Source organism: Myotis daubentonii, chromosome 5, assembly GCF_963259705.1.
Source record: "Myotis daubentonii chromosome 5, mMyoDau2.1, whole genome shotgun sequence".
Taxonomy (NCBI): Eukaryota; Metazoa; Chordata; class Mammalia; order Chiroptera; family Vespertilionidae; genus Myotis; species Myotis daubentonii.
Window position 1 is genome coordinate 2,669,643 of NC_081844.1, and position 15,729 is coordinate 2,685,371.

Sequence of the window (15,729 nt, forward strand, 5' to 3'; positions counted from 1 at the left end):
CTCAGCAGGACTGACAGGTGTGCCCACATGGATTTGAGTTCTGTTGTCAGCCTGGGACCTTCACTCCATATGCTTATAAAAACAACCACACACCCCAAACTTTATAGGAACAATTATACCAACTCCTTAAGAAGTCTGTGTTGGCCCTAGCCGTTTTGGCTCAGTGGATAGAGCGTCAGCCTGTGGAATAAAGGGTCCCAGGTTCGATTCTGGCCAAGGGCACATGCCCAGGTTGCAGGCTCAATCCCCCCCAATAGGAGGTGTGCAGAAGGCAGCCAATCAATGATTCTCTCTCACCATTGATGTTTCTCTCTATCTCTCTCCTTTCTCTCTGAAATCAATAAAAATATTTTTTTTAAAAAAGAGTAGCTATATGCTAAGGAATTAACCCTTTGTATTAAAAAAAAGGTCTGTGTTGGAGTACTGGTATCATGTATAAAATCTGTCCTTATTTTCTAAGGTTCTGTCATGTAATCATGTGGCTTTTATAGTGGAAACAATCTTATCTATATACCAGAGGCCCGATGCACGAAATTTGTGCAAGAGTACGCCTTCCTTCCCTTTGGTACCTGGGACCCGGGCTTCCCTCGCAGCCCCGGCTTCATCCAGAAGGTCGTCTGGAAGAACATCCGGTCTAATTAGCATATTATGCTTTTATTATTATAGATATAAAAGGCTCATATGCTAAGTGTCCGTCCGACCGGTAGCTATGATGTGCACTGACCACTAAGGGTCAGACGCTCAACACAGGAGCTGCCGAGCTGCAGTGACTTGGCAGCGGTGGTTCTCGGATGACGCGCCCCGAAACCAGAGAGGAGGGAACCTGATTCCTCACGGGGCTGCGTGATTCCACCTCCGGCCGTGGGTTATGTTGCTGCTGGGGCACTGTCGCCCCGAATCTGGTTACTGCACACTTGCGTTTGCATTCCACACCGTGTACGACAGCAACTTTGCAGAGTGCCCTCACACTCCAGGACTCCTCGGGGGATGTTAGAGAGCTGGTTTCGGCCGAATCCCCACAGGCCAGGCCAAGGGACCCCACCTGCCAGAGGGACCCCACTCACTCAGCAGATGCCTTTCGAGCCTCGGCACTACCCCAGGGGAGGGACCATGGGAGGTTGGCTCCAGGGAGTGTCCAGCGCCTCTAGCCCAGTCCCGCCCCACTGGCCACCTTCTCATGAACTTCCTTTCAATGTGCACGAATCCATGCACCAGGGCCCTAGTAGTCATATCAAAGGAAGGTCTAGATGTGGAATGTCACCCTCTGTGCATGGATGCAGCTGCGGACAAACCTCAATCATGCTTTAGGAGCTGGTGTTGGCTCAGTGTTGCTGACCCAGCCCACCTGGGCAGGCTAAGCTCTTTTTTTTCTCTTTTTAATATATTTTCATTGATTTCAGAGAGGAAGGGAGAGGGAGAGGGAGAGGGAGAGGGAGAGGGAGAGGGAGAGAGAGAGAGAGAGAGAATCAATGATCACAAAGATAAAAATATCAATGATGAGAATCACTGATCAGCTACCTCCTGCACGTTCCCTACTGGAGATCGAGCCAGCAACCCAGGCATGTGCCCTTGACCGGAATCAAACCCAGGACCTTTCAGGCCGCAGGCTGACTCTATCCACTGAGCCACACCAGCTAGGGCCAGGCTGAGGTTCTGGGTAGAACTCTACTTATAGTCAGGAAAAGAAGTAAAGACAAGGAAACTGAGACAGAAAACTGTGTTTCTATACCAGTAAGTGAAATAGTTCAGGATATTTTCTCTGATTATTTAGACAAAGATTGCAAATATAAAATTAAATTAAACAGGCATTTTCTCCTTATTTATTCAATGTAGTTATATATGCATTCTTAAAATGTTTCCTGTGTCCTTATAGAAAAAAAATTGAAAAATGGAATAAAATCACATAAAGTCCTACCACTCCAAGATAATCAGTTATATTTTGTACATTTTTTCCAGTTTTTTAGGAACTTATGTTTTACCTAATACCAGAGGCCCAGGGCACGAAATCGTGCATGTGTGGGGTCCCTCAGCCTGGCCGGTGATTGGGGCCAATTGGGGCCGGCAGGGGTAATGGACTGTGGGAGGTTGGCCAGCCGCAGCAGGTTGACTGGGGGAGCACATTAATCACCAGGGGGCAGCTCCTGCGTTAAGTGTCTGCCCCTTGGTGGTCAGTGCATGTCATAGCAATTGGTCAACCAGTCGTTAGTCACTTAGGCTTTTATATATATAGATTATATAGCAAAAATATAATAAACTGTGATTTTTACTATAAGAGTAACATATTCTTTTTGTTGCTGTTATTAAAATTCACCCAAGAATAGTTTTTCCACTGATTTTTAGAAAGAGTGAAAGGAAGGGGGTGGGGAAGAGAGAGAGAGAGACACACACACACACCCCCATTGACTGGTTGCGTCCCAAACCCCCCCCCCCACCCCCACCCCGACCTGGGGCCAGGGAACAAGCCTGCAAACAAGGTACATGCCCTTGACCAAGAATCGAACCTGCAATCCGTCACTGCACAGGCGGACAATCTACCACTGAACCACACTGGCCGGGGCTAAAAGTAATATATTCTTAATTACAGAAAAATTAAAAACTGTAATATAAAGAAAAAAGATCAAAAATACAAAACAACAGGAATAATGACTTTAGTTAAATTGGTTAAACTGAGAGGAACCAAGATGGTGAAGCACAAACAGTTGTCAAGTGTGAGGGACAGGGTCCCTTCAGCTCCAGGGTGAGGGTGCGGAACCTGTGGGCGGGACCTGCCCCGCAGGCAGCTGCCCCCAGTTATGGGGTTTTCTCTGGTGCCTTACAAATATCACCGTGTCTTACGCTGCCAGGGCATGGAAAACCTAGGAAAGGAGAGCGTGAATATGCTCAGAATTCTTGTGTAATGACCCACTTTTCCATAACGTGGAAAAGCACATGACATACTGAATAAAGAAATCACAAAGTTCAGGAACATTAAGTCACACACACAAACATATACATAACATTATTAGGAACATTTTGACAAGTTATAAGACATTTTAGTAGAACTATTTACTAGGAATTGAAGGATTTAGAGGACTGTGCATTTTTAAAATATTAGTAATAAAAATCATATTATTCTTTAAACGCGAAAGTCATCAGAAAAGGTGGTTATATTGAACACTTTCTTTTTAAACCAAGAGAAGCATCCATAAAAGCTTCTAAATGAGGTTGAGCTATTGAAAAGTAGTGCCCTCTGAATATTATACTCATTTGATTACAGCTCCCATGGCTGTGGCTTATCAAGTACAGTGGGCACAGAAATGACATAATACCTAGAAGACCTTAGTGAAGAGCTTGAGAGAGACAGCAAGAACACCAAAGCAACTGACTCCTCAGTAGGTAAGCGCAGCAGAGCAGCACCTACCAGCCATAATCTGCAGATCTGTCCACGTAATGACAGGGAATCATGCTGAAGAATGAAGGCTGAGTCAGAGGGTACACACAATGAGATAACACTGTCAGAGCGAAACAAACTGATGTGTGTTTTTAAATTACTGCCTGATAGAGTACATGAAACTCAAAAAAAGGCCACCTTCGTAGTTCCCAGATTTATAGAGCAACTAGAGGCCTGGTGCACGAAAATACATGCACTGCGGGGGGGGGGGGGGGGTCCTTCAGCCCAGCCTGCACCCTCTCACAGTCTGGGACCCCTCGGAGGATGTCTGACTGATGGCTTAGGCCTGCTCCCCGGCAGTCGGACATCCCTTTGGCAGCCCGGGAGCCCTCAGTGGATGTCCAACTAACTGCTTAGGGCTGGGGAGTGGGTCTAAGACAGCCGTGGGCAAACTACGGCCCACGGGCTGGATCCGGCCCGTTTGAAATGAATAAAACTAAAAAAAAAAAAAAAAAAAGACCGTACCCTTTTATGTAATGATGTTTACTTTGAATTTATATTAGTTCACACAAACACTCCATCCATGCTTTTGTTCCGGCCCTCCGGTCCAGTTTAAGAACCCATTGTGGCCCTCGAGTCAAAAAGTTTGCCCACCCCTGGTCTAAGCACTAAGTCGGATATCCTTAGCACTGCCGCAGAGGCAGGAGAGGCTCCCGCCACCACCGCTGCACTGGCCAGCCATGAGCCGGCTTCTGGCTGAGCGGTGCTCCCCCGGTGGAAGCACACTGACCACCAGAAAGTTCCTGCGTTGAATGTCTGCCCCCTAGTGCTCAGTGCACGTCATAATGACCGGTTGTTCACGGTCCTTCTGCAGTTAGGGTCAATTTGCATATTACTCTTTTATTATATAGGAGGATTCTCTTTGAGTATTTTCCAGATTTATAAAGCAATTCTCTTTGAGTATTAAATAACTACATCTTCAGATTTCCACTCTTCTCCTAGACCAGTCGTCAGCAAACTGTGGCTCATGAGCCACATGCGGCTCTTTGGCCCCTTGAGTGTGGCCACAAAGTTTCAATTGCACTGTACGTGCGCGCCCGCACGTGGTATTTTGTGGAAGAGCCACACTCAAGGGGCCACAGTTTGCCAACCACTGGCCTAGACTAATGGCTGGAGGCAAATTTCAGAATAATTTCTAACACTTCTGATAGATAAATATATTTAAAGCAAGAATTTATGCTAATCAAATGCCCATCTTTCTTCTACGCACGGTCCTTCAACTCCTCCCAGAGTCTGTTTTAAAACACGTGCATCCTTTGCTGGGGACGTTCCTCATGCTTCTCCCAAATGAGGACAAACGTGCTAATTACCCCTGAGTGACAGGGCTTCATGTTCCACCCCCACTGCACGCCCGGGCTGTGCGCCTCTCCCTCATCTCACTGTTCTTTCCTTCGTCCTGCCATCGGAGGCTCACACCAGTACATTCAGGACGTGTCCTTGGGCCTCTGAGAATACAGTCCCAGCCACCCCCCAACACTGACTACTCTCACAGGAAGAGGCAGATGGCTTCAACGCCACACAGCCACTGGCCAAGAGACCGCCGTGTGGGCCAAAGAACCTCCAGTTTCTGTGCAGTAAAGAAGGAGAATGCCCACAACGGCCTGAAAAGCCCTCGTTTTAAAGGGTCAGGCCCTTTCAAACACCTGCACGAGGCCAGACTTCTTCACCGACTGCCACCAAAACACCTGCCACAGCAGAACAAATGCAGAAAACACATGGCAGCCCAGCACCCAACCAGAAGCAGACAGACCTGAAAAAGGTAAAGCGATGTCACTCTTCTCAGTCTTTGCCTTGGAAAATACCGTTATATTTTATTTTTCATAAAATGTGTTCTTAGGCTAACATATAATGGGATAGTTATTTTAAATGAGTTAATAAGTAATACATATTAAGTTTTTCTGTTTTAATTTCTGATTTAAAATGACTGATTAACCCTCACAAACATAGACCGAGCTCTTTCAGGTCCCTACATTTTAAGAGGGAAAAGGAGCTCTTCACCAAAATGTTTGGAAAACACTGAGTTACGTCATCCCCTGGAACTGCGACTGAGGAGCCTGTGGTCCACAGCGGCTAAATGGCGCGCCCACGCCTTCAGGACCCTGCGTGTCTCGGGCCAGATGATGAGAAACACGAACACTGCTGCCCTCTCAGAGTCAGGGCCCATCCTGAACAAGTTGACAATTCTTTTCCCACTTCTATTACTTTGTTGAGTTCCATAAGGTAGTGAATCCCAATAATATCAGAAAGTGTTTTCATTTCAAAATTAAGAATGTGTCTTCAATGTTCCATTTATACAATACAGATACATATAACTTTATAAACTTAACAAGTGCATAAGGTATATTTCACTGATTTTCTCCTAAAGTTTTGAGATGATCTAAGAGTCCTATTCTAAAACACAATTAAAAATTATTTGAGACAATTTTCAGCCTAGCCAAATTTATCTTCAGATTTAATTGTAACACAATCAAAAATTAATCAGACGCAGGCACCATGATCCCTCCACCAACTCCGAGAGTGCGGCCCCTCCGTGGCCTAAGGCATAAGGCCTTGCTGTCATGCAGTAGACACGCTGCCCCACCGCACAGACGCTGCTGTGCATGGCATCCCGATGAGGTCAGCTAGCGCTGTGCCTGCGACACCGTGGACACTGGGCTGGGCAACCTGCTCAGACTTGCAGGCTACGTCAGTGACTGGAATTTCCAGTCTGGGGAGCTTGTGCCAGTACAGTAACGGTCCCTGCCTTTGCGTTCAGAGTCAGGCCGCATTTGAGAGGCCTTTTGTTCTACGGGTCGTTCTTGTACTTCATGCAGCGTGAATCAAGGAGATGACTTAGTAATACACGCTGAATTTATCAGGACTCAGAACTCCCTTCCCTTTGTTCCTCTAACTTACTAGTATTACTGTAAATAGTCGCTTCTGAGGATATAATGAACTCATCAGCAGGTGAACGGTCTAAAGAAAATTTGCTTTTCCAAAAAGGAATGGAAAGCTCGGCATTCAGCAAATATTGACTGAGAGCTGCTTAAGTGCTGGGTGTTTGGGGTACAGTGACTGTGACAGGCAGGGCCACTGCTCTGGCAGGTTACCTTTGAGTGGGCAGGTAAACAAGTACCTTAGCTGGTAAAAGATAAAAAAAAACTATAAAAAATTTAGCTGGAAGAAATAAAGCAAGAGAATAATGACACAAAGTGGCAAGAGAAAGGCAGTTTCTTTTAAAAAGCAGGCTGTCAGGCCCCGGCCCGGTGGCTCAGCTGGTTGGAGCGCTGTCCTAAGCACAGAAAGATGGCAGGTTCGATTCCGGTGGGGGGTGGGGGGGAGGCAGCTAATCTATGTTTCTCTCTCACTCGGATATTTCTCTCTCTTTCTCTCTCTCCTCCCCCCCCCCCTAAAATCAAAGAAAAACATATCCTCAGGTGAGGGGGTGAGATGAGAGACAGTGAGGCAGCCAAACGGGGTAGGCTCACATAGGCTGTGGTGGAGTGCGGACTCTATTTTCAGCCTCATGGGAACTTTGGGGGGATTTGAATTCACATAAATTACAAAGGAGGGGAGGAGGGAAACGGATTAGGTGAGCGATGATGGCGGTCTGAGCCTGGGAGGGAGCTGTAGAAACTGAGAGAATGGACACATTGGGTTATATTGTGGAGGGGTACTTCAGGACCAGCCAATGATTTGCACGTGGAAGGTGAGGGAGAGAGAGGAAGTATTTATTTACACACATACTGTTAACTATTACTCTACATCCAACGCATGACCCAGGAAAATAAAACAGACTTTATCAAACTAAAACTTTCATTCTGTGACTATTAAGAAAGCAAAAAGACCAGCTACAGGTTGGGAGAGAAACGTTTGAAAACTGCGTCTTCAACCACAGAGCGCTACCTGTAACATATAACGAACTCCCAAACTCAACAGGGAGAAACCACCAAATGAGTCCACGGGCAAAGCCACGAAGAGTCATTACACACACACACACACACACACACACACACAGATAGAGAGATATAGCTAGCAAATACGCACATGAAATGACGTCCAGGGTCATTTGTCAGGGAAACGCAAACTAATGCCCCAGTGAGATGGTGTCAGTAACATCAGAAAGTTTTCTCATCCCAAAGGAAGAGGCTGTCTGCAGCGCGCCGCACCCATCAGAGGGTAGAGCGCAGAGCGGCACTGCCAAATGCCGGGAGGACGCGGACACACGCTCCCTCCCCGCTGCTGGTGGGAAGAGAAAATGACACAGAAGCTCCGGAAAACAGACAGTCTCTTCAAAAACTAAGCATGCAACTACCATACAGCACAGTAAATAAATGCACTGCAGGCATTTATCCCAGAGAAATGAAGAGTTACATTCATACAACAACCGTACGTGAAGTTTCGTGGAAGCTGTACGGGAAACAGCAGAAACAGACACAGCGCGTGTCCTTCACCAGGTGAGCGGCCATGGCACGGCACGGCCACGGCGCGGAGCACGGCTGAGCCGCTGGAAAGGAATGACCCACGGACGCCACACGGGAGGGGCCGCCAGAGAATCACGCCAAGTTGAGAACCCCGGAGACGGCACACCGTGTGAGCCACTCGCAGAATATTTGTGAAATGACAAGACCACAGAGATGGAGACGTGGACTGCCAGGGCCTAGGAGAAGGTGGAAGGAGGCGCGTGGGCTACGAAGGGGGACAGAGGGACCGTGGTGGTGGAGCGTCCGGGGCGTGACGCTGAATTAGTTCTGCAAGTCGTCACTTCTGGGAGGCTCGCTCTGCATTATTTCTTACAACTGCGTGATAACCAGCAACTGTCTCAAAATAGTTTAATTTTTAAAATTCAGTGTTTGAGGGGGTCCCCTGAGCACAGGAGGACATCTCTACTTACATGTGCCACTGGCCTGCGGAAGCTCTGGCCGGAACTCCCAGAGAGCAAGCTCTAAGCGAGGGCGGTGCCCGCCCTGCAGGCGTGTGTGCGAGAAGAGGCACAAACGGCTTTGCCCACTTTGAAGGTCTCAAATGACGGAGGACGAGAGATTGGAGATTCTCAGAGGTCACTGCTGTGACAGTGCGATACCCAGCCCTCCCCTCAGAAAAGAGTGGTGGGTGGCCCTCTTCACCCTAAATCAGAGTGCGGCTTTCAGGCGACACCGGGGGAGGGGGAGGGGGGGGGGGACTCGATCTGCGCGACTCGATCTGCGCGCCCCGGGAGCACCTACCTCCCGTCTGGAGAATGGGAGGGCTGGGGAACAGCTGGCTGGGTGCTGAGGAAGCCAAGGGGAGGGGTGGGTGGCTGTGTGGGGTGGCCCCTGGGTCACAGCACTTGGTTCCGAGTTCCGGCAGTAAATCACGGCTTCCAGCGTCTGGGGGAACCATGTGGCTCTCCCGCCTGCCAACTGCAGGCCACTCACTGTAACGCGCCAGCCCGGGGCCTTCTTAGGTGACGCCCCAAAGGCTGCCCAAGAAAGCTGAATGGTCCGCTGCAGAAAAAGCCAAGAAAATAAATACACCAAGGACCAGTCAGCTCCTGTCCCGGGCACCCGCAGGACGGGCAGAGAGGTCATGAAGGAGCCACGGGCACGCTCCTGGGAGTCCATTTCCAACGTCTGCAAGTCCAGAATCCCTGAGGAAGACTGTGAATCCCATCGCCATGCTCCCAGGGGCCCCGAGGCCCGACCACATGGAGCTGGGCCGCAGGGAAAGGTTCCGCGAGCAACCGGCTGCGCGCCCTGCCTCCACCTCCCCAGCTGCCAGCGTCGGGCCTGTGACCGGCCTGGAGACGGGCGGGAGAGAGGCCTCGGCTAAAAAGCCAGGATTAAATGAGACCTCCTATTTGAGTGTTAAACTGACACTGAAGCTTAAAGAACCAAGTAACTGTGTCTAATATTTAAGACGACTAGAAAAAGCATGAAGACTGCCTACATTTTCATCGAGGGAGAGGGCCTCCCAGAAAGGGAAGTGGGGAAACACTTAATTTGCGTTTTACAGAAGAACACACATGTCCTCCTTGTTCAGTAGCCCAAACGCAAAGGATCTTCCTAGGCATCTTAACGAAATTGTTCCAAATCTCACTGTTCAAGCGCATACAGATGAGTTTGTGTGTGCACACAGAATTCTGTGCCCCCCACCTCCCGCCCTCCCCCCAGGACGACAGTCTAGACTGGGATGCGATGCGACGTGGGAGCTGCTTCAGTGAGAGGGTCGTTTCCTGAGTCAGTGAGACTGGGGATGCTGCCTGGAGGGAGCCTGCTATGCGCAACGCTCAGCCCTCAGAGCGGCAGCAGAACTACTCCAGTTGCAAACAGAAGTCAGGACCCAGCTCCTACCCAGGATGAAAAAATACCCGATGTTTTCCCTTCATGACACTTTTTATGCTTCTGTGGCCACTGGCCAAGGCTGTTTTCTCTCTAACTTTCACCAAGATCAACAGGCTTTGACTGATTGCACATTGGACCCAAAAACGAATGAGAGAAAACACAGCAGAGACCATTCCGACCAGAGGGAGATCTGAGGGCCAGTGCCTGGCCAGAGAACACACACCACATTCCTAAGTCAGCTGACGTGAGGGCCCAGAGGAGGCTGGGAGTGGAGAGGGAGGAACTAGTGATTTCTTTGTACGCGCTCATTCGTAATCTGAAACAGATTTAGTATCTTAGCCATAATTTGGTTTTAGTATCTTTTTTTTGAGCATTTATACAAGGATTGCCTTTGTATATTCATTTGAAAATTTTTTTAGAATTTAGAAATGTAATTGTAAAAATTACAATATTTGCACTGGCTACTGTCATATGTTTTAAAGAATGTACACAACTAAAACCATTTTTTCTGGTGGTTAGGTATACAGTGACAAAAATGATTTTTACTATTTTTCTGATCCAGATCTCTAGAATAGAGGCTTTTGTTACAAAAATGGCACAAAGTTCACTAGTACTATGTAAATTCTGAGCACAAATCTTCTACCATTTACGTCATTTTGTAAAATGATATAAATATTTAAAACCCCAACGGATTTTAAAAAAATAAGTAGCACTAATGATGCTATTGTACCATCAGTCTCTTTGAATGTAGGGTTTACCTTTGATTCATCACAGAATGCACTTTCTTTTCCTAGTTTTTACCATTTCAAGTTATTGAGAAAAACTCAACTTCAAAGTGCGAATTAAGTTGTAAAAGCAAAAAAACTTAAAGCCAGTATTAAAGCATTAAGGCTGTCAGTTTGCATTAGCTACACCCCAAAATGTCATAGGCTTTCAAAAACCACGGAGTAAGCTCTTAAAAGTACTTGCTCCATAAACAATTCCACTTCTTATGTGAGGACTGCCATTGTCCAGCGCGCTGCAAGCACCGTATGTACAGCAGCTCACCTACCTGATAAGACTTAGCGCAACATTTTCTGTGCCACAGAGATAGTGACCTGTTAAAGAAAACGGATTATAAAAGATGCCAGTTAGGAATAAATCAATTTCATGTCAAAGGGATAGTTCATTTCACTAACTCTTTCACCCCACAGATCTCTAAAACAGCTGCATTAACGGTGTTTTAAAAGTGGGAATTTACAGAGACTGTTTCAGAAATTGTACAGTAATAATAAAACTTCGATAGAAAGTAGTACTATTGTATCGTAAATCAGCGAGCTAGATCCAAGACGCCTTAAAGAGCCAATTAATTAGGAGTCTTTATTTCCTGTGGACCCAGAGGGAGGTGTCTCTCAAATCTCTGAGCGAAGACACAGAAGAAGTTTCCCGTATTTATATCTTTTGGGCTCCTTTGTCTGCAGATTTCACCAAGAGCTCTGTGTGAGTTATTGTTACAGTCTGTAACCTTGAATACAAAATGAACCAACACTTGTCATAAGAATATGGGCATTATTACCGGTATTAGTCTGTTACCTTAGATGGTTAGCTTGCAAGGTCAGACAGTTAAGTTTATTTTTTTCTATTACTCAAACTAAAAACCAAGTCATTTTACAGAATAAGAGACGGTCTAAAAGTGACAGAGTTTACAGAACAACGGACTATCTCACAATAGCAGAGAATTTCAAACAGCAGTTTTTATACGAGATGGAGGTTACGACGCTTCAGTACTGTGTGTGCCTTTCCTCCTAATTACCTAAAAGTGCTTCGAAAGCCTCCTTTCGCTCTTCCTGATAGTTTAAACACTTAACAAATGCGGCGGGCATTTTAAAAGATGGCTGCAGTGCTATTAGAGGGAACTAAGGAGAAACCCGGGGCTGTCAGTCTGCCTGCTGAAGGGCGTGTCCCTTCCTCAGGCCTCCGTTGCACTGACCTCTGAAACAGCCCTTCTGGTCTCAGAGGTAACGTGTAATTGGCATCAGTGACATTTACACAACGTTAGAGTCAAACCCATTACAGCCTTGTCGTCTTCTTCCCGTTTCCATAAATCAATTAGAAAAACAAATCCCGTATCTGATCTTTGGGTTTGCCTTTACTTGCCGATTTTGGTCTCTCAGTCCATTAACAGATACAATTTGTGAATGCCTTTCTTCTCTTTCTATGCCTTTAGCTTATGCTATGACTGTTCGTTCTTATTTTCCTGTTTCCTCTAGTTGGAAACTACCTTGATGTGGCCTGCAAGGATACTGCAGGCCAAGCCTTCCCAGAAGTCGTGGGACAGACAGGCTCACAGGCCAAACGGAGATGCTCACGTCAAGTTTATTACATCGCTTTGAAGCAGGAGGGAAGAGATGGGGTATGCTGCCACACTACAAGTGCGAAGGGCCACACGACATGGATCCCCAGTTATGAAATGTTTGGTTGCACCTGATCCTCTCTCTCCCCTGCAACAGCCTGCCCAGCTGGTGGTCGGGGGAGAGACTGACGCTAGAACAAGGAGGCCAACAGACAGAAGGTGCTGGGCCAGTGACACACTTGCTCTGTTAGAGAGGCAGAGGCAGCTATGTCTCGCCACGGCTGCAGCTCACCCAGGGGCCTGCCAACAGCTTATGGGTTCCAGCACCATTCTTAGGCAGAGCACCCCTGGGTCCAGAATAGGACCATGGTGGCCGGAGGAAGGGTGATGTGGCTGAACTGAAGTTATACTAACCAGCAGTTACATAGTCTTCTTCATTTATCCAGTTAAATGGATTGCCATTACTTATGTTTTTGTGTTATTTTACTCCTTTCACCTTGCCCTTTCTCACTGTGCTCCCCATTCTGGTCATTTTGAAAAGGAGAGTATTATGCTAAGTGAAATAAATCAGTCAGAGAAAGACAAACACCACTTCACTTATATGTGGGATCTAATGAACAAAATAAACAAAATAGAAATAGACTCATAGATACAGAGGAGAGACTGACAGCTGTCGGTGGGGGCGGGGTTGAGGAGCTAGGTGAAAAAGATGAAGGGATTAAGCAAAACACACACACACACCACAAAAACACCTCATAAACACAGACAATAGTATGGTGACTGCCAGAGGGAAAAGGAGTGGGGAGGGGTGGGAGAGGGCGAAGAGGGGATAAATGGTGGCAGAGAGACTTGACTTCGGGTGGTGAGTGCACAGTGCAGGGAGCGGAGGGAGTGTTATAGAGTCGTACACCTGGAATCTGCATGGTTTTACTGACCAGTGTCACCCCACAGATTCAATGTGAAAGACACTAGACATGTTTTGTGCAAGTTCTTCCCTAAAGTCAAACTTATTCAATTATCCATATGTTTCTATTTGATAATAACATGTAGTCTGTGGAATATAACTCTCCTTTCTCCGTCTGAATTTCTTACGTAGTCCATTTATTTGACACAGGAGGCTTCTGAAATATTCCCAGGAGCCACAGCCGTTCTAGACCTCAGCAGCTGTCTGCTGGGCACAGTAAAATGCAAACCTGGAAAGGGATGGCTGTGAATGCATCGCCAGGGGGATGCAGAACCTACTGGCTGCCTCCTCCCTCCCCAACGCACGCACTTCTCGCACAGTCTTCCCAACATATCTCAAGTGCTTTCCTGAAAAGTTCTGCTTACCAAATGCTGTTTTTACAAGTCATGTTGCAACCTACTTCTTTATTTTAGACTTTTCTCTTACCCAATTATATTCGTAAAAAGTAAAGAAGTCATGTTTGGGGAAAAAAAGACAAAAACTTTAATAAGCCTGGAAGATTGGGTCCGTAAACAATAGAATGAGGCTGCCAGGCCAGCGTGGCTCAGTGGTTGAGCGTGGACCTATGAACCAGGTCAGGTTTGATTCCGGTCAAGGGCACCTGCCGGGGTTGCAGGCTCCATCCCCAGTAGGGGGTGTGCAGGAGGCAGCCCATCCATGATTCTCTCTCATCATTGATGTTTCTATCTCTCTCTCCCTCTCTCGTCCTCTCTGAAATCAATTTTAAAATATCTTTAAAAAACAAACAATAACAAAAAATAGAACGAGACTGAGCAGGATGCAGAAAATTGTACAGAATGCCAAGTGGCTAAGACAATGACGCCCCTGAACCGAGATGTGTGCTGTCCAATATGGCAGCCACTGCCAAGATACAGCTAATTAAGTTTAATTAATTAAATTTGTAAAAGTAAGTTCCTGGGCATAGAAGCCACATTCCTAGTGCCCAGTGGCGACATGTAGCTAGTGGCTACTATATTGGTTAGTGCAGATAGCACATTTCTATCATTATAGAAAGTTCTATGGGAAATGAAATTATAATTTTCTACAAATGTCTAGGAACAACTTGATAGTCTGGAAGTCTGGAAAGCAGTAGGCCCACTAGGATGAGTCAGGATACATATCACCCATAGGTTGTGATAGAGGAGTGTGTGTGTGTTGGCAGCAGGGAGAGATGGTGCGCTCCCTATTCAGGAAACTGGGGGATACTGATCCTATTCCCTGAAATAGGAAACGCTAAAGGAGTGGAATTGATTTTATTTTTTAGAGGATGGGGTTAAAGGTGAATTTCTGTTTTATCCATTTTAAGTTTGAGACTGTGAGGGACAATCGAGCGAGATGTACAAAAGACAGTTGGATATAGAAGTTTGGAGGAGTCATTCTCAAGTAGCCTAAAGGGAGATGCATGCATTGTGGATCTCTCTTTGCTCACCTAAAATAAGTGCCTAGAAGAGAAATTGCTTTTTCAGAGTATGAATATGTGGAGACTTTCCACATTTCTTCTCCCTGTCCCCGAGTGGCCCTTATGATGTGGTGATAAACAGATGTTACTGATGGGTGTGGTCAGAGTTACAGCCCTGCCTTTGTGAAAACGGCCAGGGCCCTCCGCTGTATTCCAGTGGCTTTGTAAACACCCTAAGGTGGTACCCATTTGCGCCCTTATCAGTCCAGGTTCCAGGCAGGAAAACAGAAATTCTCTAAGGAATTTTCAACAGGTAGCAGAACTGTATACAGAGGCGCTAGAAGATCAAAGGGCGGACCCTGCGATTAAATCACACACTCCGGGCTGCAGGACTGGCTCAGTCCTAGAGCTGGGACAACAGAGTGAGGGCGGTATTTCGTCATCAGAGCTCCAGAGCAAACTCACCGCTGGGGGCGCCCCTGAGGGGGGGAGGGAAGACAGGCCACCGAGGAGGGGCTGCTGCACCTGGCCCTGGGGCTTGGTAAGGAACACAGCCTTTCCCCAGGATGCCGCCTTCTGACTCCCCGCTTGGGCCTCCTCTGGGCAGGGTAGTGGGAGCCACCTGGCCAGGAAGGCTGGGAAATGTAGTCTGCAGACTCCCAGCCCAACCATCACCACGGAGCGGAGTATCCGTGAATACGGGGCCCAGAGACCACAGGCAAATAACCTGCACTTGGTTAGGGGTACAAACTTTTCCTCCTTTAGCTGTTAAGGAAGAAAATGGACTCATTTGGTCTTTGATCTTTTATGAACTTGGCAGACTCCAGGCAGGGTCTATCACCATGACTACCATAGAAAATGCTCAATAAAGCCCGGCTGGTGTGGCTGCGTGGTTGAGTGTCGACCTATGAACCAGGAGGTCAGGGTTTGATTCCCGGTCAAGGGCGCATGCCTGGGTTGCAGGCTCGATCCCCAGTGGAGGGCGTGCAGGAGGCAGCCGGTCCACAATTCTCTCTCATCATTGATGTTTCTAGCTCTCTCTAGCTCTCCCTTCTTCTCTGAAATCAATAAAAATACATATTTTTAAAAATAAAGTGCTCAATAAATATCACTAAACATTTGAGCAAACAAATGCCTATCTATCCCCATCATTGGTAAATAGTTCAAATCAGTACTCAAATTACATGATGGGCAGGTAGAGTGATTTTTTAAAGAACACTTTAACTCCTATGTACGATTTAGTATTTTCCATTACAGTTGGGATTGTGCATCTGGACAACTGTCGACAGTTTGGCTCAAACA